Source organism: Condylura cristata, unplaced genomic scaffold (assembly GCF_000260355.1).
Source record: "Condylura cristata isolate star-nosed mole 26May11 unplaced genomic scaffold, ConCri1.0 scaffold00015, whole genome shotgun sequence".
NCBI lineage: Eukaryota > Metazoa > Chordata > Mammalia > Eulipotyphla > Talpidae > Condylura > Condylura cristata.
The window spans coordinates 19477580-19488765 of record NW_004567116.1 but is presented as its reverse complement, the minus strand read 5'-3'; positions in this window follow the sequence as shown (position 1 = coordinate 19488765).

The window sequence follows — 11186 nt, the reverse complement described above, 5'->3', positions numbered from 1 at the left end:
TTGCACTCACAGGCTCTGGCCAAAGAAGTGAGAAGTGCTTCTCAGTTGTGGGGCTAGTCTTTCACACAGCAGAAACTCTTCCAGACCAGATCACTAGGAATCAAGTTCGGTAAGACTGTTTTTCGCTGCCACTGTGGGGGTCTATTTCCTTTGAGAAACGAAGTGCTTTCCTGCAGCCTCTGACAATTTATTTCAGTCTCCAGCAGGTGACGCCGATGAGTGCACAACCTAACCATCCAGATGTGGCCATCCGGCTTGGAGCTGAGGCCTCTTAAAGAGAGCAGTTTTCCAAGAGTCCCTTTCTCTATGGTAAAGGCCATTGCTGTAAGTCAGCCCAGGGACACCTTACTGGCCTCAGTTCACCCATGAGGGCATCTCACCTAAATCAAAGAAATCAGCATCCTTTTCTGCCTGTTTAGAACTAAGTAAAGGATCAGATCTTCTGGGTGATGAGATGGATGGGATCTGACTGTTGGGAGCTCCCCCTACCCAGATTCTTAGAAGAGAAGAACCGCTCCCAGGAGCTAAAGCAGCTTTCTCACCAGTCAGAATCAGAATCCACGTCTACAGTCCATAACAGTGGTCCTTCCTCTACACTGTGAACCCTACGGTGAGCAGTGGGCTAAGGGGATTTCTGTCAAGTAAAAGAAAAGTTTAGTATTAAGCATTTTATATAGATGCAGTATCTTGAACTTTTCTGAAGGCTTTTGTGTCCATGATTACATGTCCAACTCGCAAACAGTTTGCATAAATTACAGCTAAATAGGATACAGAAAGAGGACAGGACTTTTCTGAGGCACCTCTTGGGGGATGACCTTATTGCCCTCCATTACTGTACATGTGTTTCCCCACCAAAGTACATGACAAATCAAACAAATCTAAAATTATTATTTGAAGAACTACTCTCTTGCTCTGTATTTGTTACGGATGGACCACAAGAAGTTTCCATCATGCCTCAATGAACAGCATTGGGGTTATAGACCACAGAAAGTCCCAACAGGCTATGCCATGTACTCGAGGTGAGCAGTCGGCCATACCATCTAGGTCTGTGTAGTTCTACTCAGAGTGCACAACAGCAAATTTGCCAGTGATGTATTTCTCATAATATATCCTTGTCATTAATCAATTCATGACTGCATCCCAAAACTTAGCAGTTTAAAATAACAAACATATTTCCTCACATTTTTTGTTAGTCAGGATTCCTGGGCCCATTTAGTCGGATGATTGTCATAAGTTCATTCCTGAAGATGTGAGACAACCTGGGGCTGTAGTCTCACCTGAGGCACAACAGAGGGGTGCTTTGCTCCCAAACTATTGACAGGATTCATTTCCTCATGGACTTTTACACAAGGCCCTCAGTTCTTTGTTGGCTATTGGCTATGGAGCTCCCTCAGTCACAACATGGCGCCTCCATAGGACAGGTCACAATATGCCAGCCAGCTTCCTTCAGAGTAAGGGTAAGAGAGGCCAAGGCAGGGAAGCCTAAGACAGAAGCCTCAGTTCGTTGTGTAACCTAATCTTGGAAGTGACATTCCATTATTTTTCCTGTGTTCTATTTATTAGGAGCAAGTCCGAAGGGCTAGGCACACTCAGGGAGAGATTACAAGAGGGTGTGACTCTCAGGAGACTGGAATCATTGGAGCCATTTGAGAGGCTGCCTTTAACATATCACAGGAAATTAAAGTTACAACTTCAAATGCTTAAGGTGAAATAGGTGTAAACTTTATTACCCTTCAGTTTTTAAGGAAAAACATTTTTCATTGTTGAGTCCTCCAAAATTACTCATTCCTAAATTATAGCTAGCAGCTTGTTTGATATTTTAAAGCCATCGTGCAAGTGGACATATATCCCAAAGGGATGGATCTGTGATTCGCCATCCATTTCTCCCTCTCCTCAGAGCATGCTAATTTCATAGGTTTTTTTTTTTTTTCCATCTGAACGGAAAGTCTTGCCTTCCAGACAGCACAAGTGAATGACACTGACTGCATGTCAGAAATTGCTACTGACATTTCAATTTTGCTTAATTTTTTTTCTTTCTTTGATAGTATTATGGAGAAAATTTACATTTGAATAAAAAGCAAATAGTGCATGTCAGAGTAAGCATCAGGGAATGTCAAATTGTTTTTTTCCAATTACAACTCTATTTCAAATAGGGTAATGCAATTAAAGGATAATTACTAGAAGCACAAAGCCAAGGTTATGATCAGAAATGGTTACCCTTTCACTTTAAGTCCTGTCTTGCTAAATAAAATATTCCTGAGGGGCAAGTTACCATTTGAAAATAGAATACACTCATCCAGGAACAACCAAATACTTGGCACTGGTGACCAAAACATGTATTTGTGTATATATACAAGTGTTTAAGAAGATGAAAAGATGCTAAAGGTGAGTTGTATTTTCCTTGGCTTTATCACTCTGATTAATAATGTGATAAATTAGCTGTAGGATGCAATATTAATTAACAGTATATTAGTTGCATTTTATTGCCAATAACATAACAAGCTCTGAAATAGTAGTCAGACTAAACTGCTGATGTGGGCTTTTCTGCAAACTGAGCTGTAGTTTGATTTCTCATTTGTCCAAGTGAAGCATCAGCAACTGAGTAAAACCAATTACCTCAAAACCCACCAAGCCCTCGGCAGCAACTTAGTGCATCTGAGCTTTGCCCAAATGTTATTACTTTCAAATTAGAGCCTGGTCTGAGATGGGTCACCGAAGAATTTCTACTGCTGAAAAAATTCAATATGGCAGTCTAGTTGTGTAACATTTTACAGAGCCAGGAAAAGAGAGCAGACTCCCTCCAACTTCATAACACCTTGAAGGCAAGTCTGGCCCTAACAGGAGTCTGGTACAAAAAGAGAAGAATTTTTCTGATTGTCTCAAGTAAAAATGTTATGGGAAAATGTCTGTGTTGGAGTGTTCATTTCTGAGGCAGCCTTTGGCCTGGAGTGAGGAGAATTTTAGGAAAAGAGCACAAGGCAGAAGGAGGTATAGATGACAGGGATGACCTCACTCTAGTGAGAAACTTTATAGTACAACACAGTCCTCAGGTAAAGAGAGCAGTTATTGGGTTAACTTGGTGAGAAGAATTAAAACAGAGAAAAGTATATTATAGGTACCTGGAGAAATCCCTGCTCATTTGTTTATTTATTTATTTATTGTTTGTTTGTTTGTATGTTTGTCTCTTTAATACCCCCTCATTCTCTCTCTCTCCTCCCCCCCACAATCATTTCTCTCCCTTTCTCTCCTTTATCTTAGTAAATTCTTTCACAGTACTTACTACTATTCTAAATTATGTTTCAGACATTATATCCATTTGTTTTCATGTCTATTGCCTGTATCTCCACCAAAAAATAAACTCCATAAGTTCAGGGCATGAGGTCAGTGTATGTCCACTAACAGACCAGTGCCTGGCATGGACTAAGCACAAAAGTAGTTTAATCAAAGAATGAACCCAGTCACTGGACTGGCATTCACCTAATGCCCGATGTCTAATAAGAGCAAAACGTTAATAAAAAAATGATGACAGCTATCACTCCTCAGAGGTTTACTGTGTCCTCTTCATGAGCTAAAAGCTTTACCTACAGTATCTTATTTCTTCCACAACTTTACAAAGTGTGTGTTCAATTATCTGTTTTTGTGGTTGTTGTTTTACAAAGGAAGACATAGAAGTTCAGAGATCCTGATCTACTTAATGGCACAGAGCTAGAAAGAGGCAATGCCATGAGTTTAACCGAATTTGTCATTTTGACTCCAGATATCATCATAGTGAAAGATGAACAAGCTATAGTCTCCTGCACACCTCACAGCCTCAGTTTGAGTTCAAAGGTCATTGTCTTGAAATGTCACCTTTGCCTTGGTTGGCTGAAGAAAGAATCTACAATGAATCCTGGAGAACTGGAGATAGAACATTTACCATCCCTGCGACAACAGGGAATGTCCTCCCTCCTTGCAGGGTCTGGTGTGCTAGGCTGTCGTGCCAGTGGGAGAGGGCAGATTCTGCAAGAGATTTATGAGAAGAGAAAGCATTCTAACAACCCTGGTTCTGGATCCATTTGTAACTTCAGCAGCCAGCAGGGATCTTGTTTGCTTTTAATAAATCTAAAAAATGGACACTGAATAAATGATGAATCTTGTGTCTCAGACAATCCAGCAAGAGCAGGGTCCATTCAGGGGCACAGGAAGCCAAATCCTTTCCAACCTTGATAACCCAATTCTAAACATCAGACATGACACCATACTCAGTTCAGACCACAGCGTTTCTGTGTATTTTACAGGTCACAGAAGTATTCCTCTCTCTCGTCCTCCAGTATAAAGTTCCTCAGTATTCATTCCATGAACTTAAAAAAAAAAAGGATTAAAAATAGGTCTCCCTTGGTTACAATGCCGTTCATGTCCTTTGACCAGATAGAGTTAGCGAAAAACTTCAAGATTGAACAGAGGGACACGGAGCCCAGGTTCCATTAAAGTGTATTAATGCCAAGGTCTGGGCAATTAGTGAAAAGTCAATTCCCATTACTAGTTAACACTATTGAATATCTGCTTTCTTTAATAAAAAGCCATGTCCAGTACAAAGAGAATAAATCAATAGGTTGGCTGCATTTAGATCTATTCTGTCTTCTAAAATGCACAGAGAAACTCCCTGTCAGAGTTCCACTGTCTGTCTGCCAAACTCAGTCTGTGAGCTGGCAGCCAGCCCTGACGTTGCCTAGAACTGTTCATTAGCACTCTCGCTTTACCTCTCATTTCTCTAATAAGAAAATTTGAGTTTTACCCTGAGACCAAAAATTGTCTATTTGAGCTTGATCTTGACCTGCCTCTGATTGGACTTGTTCAGAAAACAAACCATGAAGCAGCCATGGACAAACTTGTAAACCCCAGGTGCTAGCCAGCATAGCTCTCCTTCAGGTGAGGATTGGGTGGGCTGAACCTACCCCATCAAGAAGCCAATGAATCCAGAGGGCTGTCAAGAATTTTCCTTCAGACACACCCTTTCCATTGTTTTACAGCTGGTTCATTCCGCTTGCAGCCCATTTTGGAAGTACCTGGAAAGTTTCAGATTTTTGACTGTGAAGAGCAAAAAGAAAGACCTGTCCTTTCAGTTTACACACACTCTTGGTTCTCATCACCTCCCTAAAGGAAAAACACATTGCGTACCAGGGAGGCTGTTTCTCTGTAACAAAACTGGGTGATTCATCTTCTGTGGTGTGGTCCACCAGAGGTATAAAACTGTCAAGACACTACTCTCATTATAACGCTTGGGTTAGTACAGGTTAAAAACACACTTTGAACCCCACTGTACCTCAAGTACTGCTGATGAAATGTACTTTTTTTTTTAACATACAAAAAACTCGGGTATAACCAGAAGTGAAATGCAAGATGGGGTGTGTGTGAAAGGGTTTATCAGAGACAGAGTGGGGAGCAGAACAAGGATCAACTGAAATACACTGCTGATGAGAGCAGCGGATGAAACAGGAAAGGTATGGTGTGCCGATGGGTCACCTCCCTGGCTTGGGGGATAGAACTCAGTCCCTAGGGGTGATAGCACTAAGACTTAACCCTAGTCCACTAGGGAGGACCCAATGTATAAGTTATTTCAAAGTTGGATATTTTATTTGCATTCAATTGTATAAGTGTATTATTACTTTCCCAGCAAATCATTTCATTTTATTTACCAGAATGCTCAGTCCTTAATTGAAAAGAAAGATTAATATTATTTTGCTTTAGTTCAGGTTTAGTGGGCAGAAGTATTGGACCAGAATCTTGCTCTCTGGTCCTTATCTTTATCTGATCCATTTTTTAGCTCAATACATCTTCACTCTCCCTCTCTACCCAGAGTGTGTTTGGTGGGGTAGGTGGCTTGGTCGTGATATTGATTTGGGTCATGGTTTCAGTGGAAGAAATATTTAAATTCCATTCTTGTCAGGATTCAACAAATTAGTGTAGGCTGTTCTGTGGTTTTTCAATTGGTTTGAGTCTAACACAACAGGTTCTCAGATACTGTAATTGTGTTCAATGCTATTTCGTTACAATGTTCATGAGAGAAAAAAATTCAGGTAGGCATTGCAGGAAGAAACTCCAGAACCTAAAATAGCAGTTTCCAAGAGCCAATAAAGTATATTGAGTGAGGAGTTTCTGTATTTCCCCACCAAGAAGATACACATATCTAAAGACATGTGATCCCATTGTAACAGATTTGCTTATTCCTGTTGCAGGGTTTCTTTCATGCCAGATGCCGCCATCCCATTCTGGGTCCTGAGGTCTGGTCTACCACTGACGAAAACTGCAAACCACACCCTACACTGTAAAACCAAAGAATAACACCCCCAAACTTGTGGGGGGTGCTTCTTGAAGTCTCTGAAATCACCCACTGTAGTGTGAATTTCCTGCACCACTTCACAGAGCAGATTTTGGGGTGACAGTAACAGAAGCAAATAGTGGGAGTTCACACATCTTAATACAACAGGGGAGAGTGTTGTGTGCAGGGCTTAATGGCTACACAGATTTCCTTCACATTCAAGGTTATAGATTTTGAAAAGGCAACTTCATTAGGTGACAAGGAAAGACTTAAAAGTCATCTGACAGGCTGGCAGAGGCATACTAGTTTTGATATTTCTTCTGAAAGGGCATGACTGAGGAACAGGTGACTGCATCAAGGAACAGCAGATCTTTGTCCCAAAAAGATGAAATCTGCTTATTTGGCCAGAGACAGTGACTGAATTCCCATTTTGGGATAAGTCCACCAAGTGATGAGCTGGCATTGTCCAGAAATTAGTCCAAGATGCAGTATGTTAATGAATTGTGGGAAATGAATGACCATGGTCCCAAGCAATCTGTCTGTGTGATGTTTGTACAGGAAAACTGCTTTTAAGGGATTGGCAGTTGTCTTTGGTCCTTTAGCAAATCCTGCTGTGATAATCCTGAAATGAATAGCAGGAGGCAGAATTGGATTAACAATTTTACTTTTGCAAAATAGAAAGAGATGTTTTAAAAGCTTGAAATTCACAGAATTGTCTCAATTACTACAAGTCTTTGAAGCATCAACCCCTCTGCCTCTTCACCCCCTTCGAGATGGGGGTGGGGGTCAAAGATGTTCCCCACTCCGTAGGCATTCCTGAGAATCAGCTTTTGCAGAATCAGGTTGCTAAGTGAGAGCTGGCAAGAGAGTTGTTCCATAAAATAAGAATGGAATGGAATGCACTCTCACCTTGGAGTTCAAGTGCATGTTGAGATTTTTATCTGAAATGAATTCTGATTAATATTAACTTGATCTAAAGTAGAAAAAAAAACATCAAGCATGTGTTTATACTTGTTGAAGCATAAAAGATATACCTAAGTCTGAGTCAGAATATTGGAAGAAAAGATGATTGAGAAATGCATAGTGCTGATAGAGTCTCAGTAAGAAAGTCAACATTTCAAATCCCCCAAGAGACAGGAAAATTGGTTTCAATGATTTGTCCAATCACTCTACAGACATAAGAACAGTTATGCTTGAGTGCACTCAACCCTCCCTGACAACTTTGTTCTTTTAAGTCATCATATGGGTTTCTTACCTAACACTTTAATTAATCATTTTAGGGAGAAGAAAAAATGGATACAACTTCCAGTGATGCTTTAAAATCTTTGCCACTGGTACAGAAAGAGGAGGATGGGCTGAGTTCCATATTCTGGAAAATTGCATCCATGACAGTGGACATCACACAAACGAGAAAACAAAACAAGTTTATCTCCTTTCAAAATTATGCCAGGTTTGTGCACCCCTTCTCCTTACTGAGACTGACCTTTGCTTTCAGTCCTGTTAGGTCTCTTGTGGAGACTGGGAACTTAAAGGCTGGATAAGCCATGTCAACAAGAAGCACTTTTTCTTTTTTTAATTCTCTACTCTCAATTTATAGTCCACGTCCTTGATTCAAAACTCATTTACTTTTTATTCCTTTGTCAATAATTTCTTACTAGAAAATTATTTTAAAGTGTAAAAAATAATGATAGTGAATGACTCTCTAGCTGACTCAGAATAAAAGTGAAGCTTTTGTTATTCATTAAACAATTATCCAAACACTCGCCCACCAACTTTATTCCCTCTCCAGTTTTCTCCAGACATACTTGCCTCTGTGTTAACACTTGAATACTTTCACCATGTTAGTGCTTCAGGACTTTTGTACTGACTATGCCTTTGGGTGGATTACTCTTTCTATAGTGTATGGTTCAGGAAATCTGGTCTGAATTCAAGTATTGTTTCCCAATAGAGACTTCCTGAGCTACTGCACCCAAAATCTTAAGCTTCCTCTCCTTCCAAACAATTTTGCTTCCCTTTCTTAACATACCATTCTTTTACTTTTCCAATCTTATTTAATCTGTCTTTCTACTTTAGTGTAAGTTCCATGAGGGTGGTGTCATATTCATGGGCTAAGTCTTTGGTGTCTAGGGCAATGCCTGGTATGCAGTACCATGCTCAATAAATGCTTATTGAATGAATGAATGAGTGAATATCAGTGATTTAGCAAAGGAAACAACCATCTCTCCTTTCTTCAGGTTCTTCTATTGGTACTAGAAACATTACTAGCAAGATCTTCATTGCAAATGAGTACAAAATCTTACCATGTGCTAAGCATTATGGGAAATGCCAAACTTCATTATATTGTATACTCTCTACTGTATACTTAAACCAGCTGAATGTGACCATTCTTGGTTTTCAGTGAATAAATGATAAGCCAAAGATATCAAGTAACCTGCCTCATATTAGTATGAGGTAGAGCTTGACTACAAGTTGAAGTTTGGCTAACAAACTAAGTCTCCATGGAGGGGTGATTTTGGCCTGCCCCCAAGGAGACATGTGACAGTGTGGAGAAATTTTTCATTGTCACAACTGGGGGTTAATAGCATCTAGTGGGTAGCTATCAGAGATGATGTTAATCCTATAATACATAGACCAGTCCCCCACAATAAAGAATTATCCAGCCCAAAAAGTCAATTGTGCTGAGGATGAGAAACCCTTGGTCTAAATCTACAAACTGTTGTTAGTCACTTTTCAGTTTTGCTTGACTAGTTACTAGTAGTGGTTAAAGCTGCATCACCACTTTTGTAAACCCATACAACAATATTTCTTGAGAGTGTGAAATGTTTTCATACCTCTTTATCCTGTGGCCTTACTTTTATAAATCTGGCCTTGAGAAATCATCTGAAATGTGGATAATATCTCCAAGTACTTATCATGACATTTATAATAACAAAAATATTGGAAACCACTTAAAGTCTGGTGGTGGAGGGAATCATTAGATAAGTTCTGTAATATCCTCTTGTTGGGACATTAAGCAGGCAGAAAAATCATATTTATTGAGTTTTTAAAAAAGATAAGAATAATTCTTACCTAGAAATTTTAAATTAAAAATACTAGACTTCAAAATTATTAGTATCACAAAATTTATGCATACAAAAGATGTGAAATAGAACTATACTAAAATATTATTAGCCTGATAGGATTATGGCTACTAAGCTTCTTTATTTTATCTCTTGATACTTCCAAAATATTCTCTAATAGCAGTACATTCATTTAAAATAGGGAAAATATCTTTTCAAAACATAAGACTTATTTACTTGTAAAAAGAAGGAAAGATCAAGATAGTGTGTGGTGAGTTTGTCTCCTGTGTGGATTAATGACCCTGTATTTATTATTATTTCTTTTTGGTAACTGTCCTTGTGGGAAGAAAAGCATAGTGAGTTATATAGTGGTAGCTGGAACTGTCAATAGCACCATCGTTGCCAGATTATAGCTACCAAAATTTTTTATTCACTCTCCTTAAATGTGTTTTCTAATGCTTTAAAAATACTGATTCCCTTAGATCAAAGATCCAAACGCTTAATACCAGGACTGCTGTCAAGACAACTTGGGCCCTACGAAGCCTGGGAAAGGTCATCTCTTTCACATGAACATCCAAAATCAGGCAACAAAGTTTGGACTGTGGGCTCTAGAATCCAATACACCTGGATTCAATTCCCAGTTCCACACTCCGCAGTGTGTCTTTGGGTGAGCTCTTATCTTTTTTGTGTCCCCACTGCATCCCAAACCTGTGTTTCAAACCACCACAAAATGCTGTTAATTTTTAACAGCATTTAGATAGTATGACTTGTGACCAACCGCTTGAAGAAACTGGTTGCACAGACAGTGTGTTCCTCATCCTCATGCTTTATCCCACTTCTCAGATGCCTTTAATCTAACAAAAACCTGAGATTTAGAACACAGATGTTGACAGCACCTGGAAAAGTCTCATCTAAGATGTTCTCTTATTAGATTTAGTTCTAAATTACACCTGCCTTTGTCCTGTGGACTGCTAGGGGTAAGGCTTGGCTTTCTGGTCAACCTTAGGCTGTGGTCTTGTATAAGTAAGCAGCAGCAGCAGGTCAGGCCCAGCATCCTCACACATTCAGACACTATTTGGGGAATGTAAGAACAGAGAACTGAGTTATTTAATTAACCCTCAGAGTGTCTGGAATGTAAACGTTTTCTTTGTAAAGCTCAGGGCGACCTCTCTTGATTCCAGCCAGCAGGCCTTTATTTCTCCCTCATCTTTTCTGTCTGCTCTTGACCCCCCTGTAATGCATTGTTGATGATTTGTTTGCACAGAGGGCCAAGACTTTTTTTTTTCTTTTTTCCAAGTTCTTGAGGCGTTAGAAATTTTCTCCCTTATCAATTTTCCATGGACTGGCCCTCTATTCCCTAATGGCGCTGGGTTGGTACACATTGCAGACACCGGCTCAAAAACAAAAGGAAAAGCAAAAAGATAGAGATACACACAGCCAGCCTTGCTAGCTATTCCCAGAGTGTCCCACTGACAATGCTGTGTGGAAGGGAAATTGTTCTATCAGCGACTGTGTTAGATTCATGACCCCACCACAACCTTGAATTGGCCTTTAGTTGTCGCTGATGGGAACTGAAGAACAGCGCCTGTCGACATGATTGCTACTCTCCAATGAATCAGAACATACAGGGCGAGGAGCAGCACATTAAACCAGCAACAGAAATATATCACTGTACTTTTATATAGATGTATTGCTTTTGCCCAGGCATATAAATGATTGGGCCAGCCACTTATTTTTTTTTCAAGGACTATAAATTAAAAATAAGCTAAGGGTTCTAAAATTATGTTCTTTTTAAAAAATCAGGGTAGCTATTTTAAGGCAACAGTCAA